Here is a 1,443-nt window from a genome sequence, read left to right as displayed (position 1 = left end):
TTTTTGAGACAGAGTCTCACTCTGTCACCCAGGCTGGAGTAAAGTGGCACAATCTTAACTCATTGCAAATTCTGCCTCCCAGGTTCAGGCAATTCTCCTGCCTCAGCCTCCCAAGTAGCTGGGGTTACAGGCATGCGCCACCACACCCAGCTAATTTTTGTATTTTTAGTAGAGATGGGGTTTCACCATGTTGATCAGGCTGGTCTCGAACTCCTGACCGCATGATCAACCTGCCTCGGCCTCTTAAAGTGCTGGGATTACAGGCGTGAGCCACTGCATCCTGCCCTCCTTTGCCTTTTTGTTGTACTAGATCATTGGATAATTTCTAGGCTGTTCTTCAAAATTATGAATCCACCAGCACCAGATTCCTTCTACCAGTCTTTGCATCTCTTAGCGTTTTGGTTTTTGGTTTTGGTTTGTTTTTTTGTGAGATGGAGTCTGTCTCCGTCACCCAGGCTGGAGTGCAGTGGCGCAGTCTCGGCTCACTGCAACCTCTGCCACCTGAGTTCAAGGGATTCTCCTGCTGCAGACACCTGAGTAGCTGGGACTATAGTTGCGCACCGTGCCTGGCTAATTTTTGTATTTTTAGTAGAGACAGGGTTCTCACCATGTTGACCAGGCTAATCTCTAACCCCTGGCCTCAAGTGATCTGCCCACCTCAGCCTCCCAAAGTGCTGGCATTGTACATGTGAACCGCCGCACCTGGCGTGTTTTGGTTTTTCTTGGTGTTAGTGATTTCACTCTCAATAATTCTTTCTCAGTCAGGCACGGTGGCTCAGGCCTGTAATCCCAGCAGTTTGGGAGGCTGAGGCTGGAGGATCGCTTGAGCCCAGGAGTTTGAGACCAGCCTGGGCAACACAGTGAGACCGAGTTTCAAATTCAAAAAACAATTCTCTCATCCTCAGAACATGGCATTTGCACAGCCTCCTGCTTCTGTGCCATGGATGTGATGTCTACTCACGTCTTTTAGCACTGACTGCTATAATTCTTCCGACAGTATCTTGTTTCCTGCCAGAGCTCTGCCTTACTGGATGCTAGCTCTCTGCTTCCTCAGCTCTATAAATTATTTTTCATGCTGATGTAACTGTCGTAACGGGTTTCTCTTGGTGGCTGCCCAGATGAAGCCCATTCATCAAGACAAAGAAATTGCAAGAAATAATTTAATACACACTGAGCTAGGTATTTGGGAGACCAGAGTTTCATTATAACTCGAACCAGCCTCCCTGAAAATCTGGAGGCTAGGGTTTTGTTTTTCTTTGAGATGGAGTCTCACCATGTGGCCCAAGCTGGAGTGCAGTGGCACGACCTGGGCTCACTGCAGCCTCTGCCCCTATCCCCCCAGGCCTGGGTCAAGCGATTCTCCTGTCTCAGCCTCCCGAGTAGCTGGGATTACAGGCACCCTCCACCACTCCCAGTTAGTTTTTTTTTTTTTTTTTTTTTTTT

The sequence above is a fragment of the Cebus imitator genome, unplaced genomic scaffold, assembly GCF_001604975.1.
Source record: "Cebus imitator isolate Cc_AM_T3 unplaced genomic scaffold, Cebus_imitator-1.0 Scaffold235, whole genome shotgun sequence".
NCBI lineage: Eukaryota > Metazoa > Chordata > Mammalia > Primates > Cebidae > Cebus > Cebus imitator.
This window is presented reverse-complemented; position numbering follows the sequence as displayed.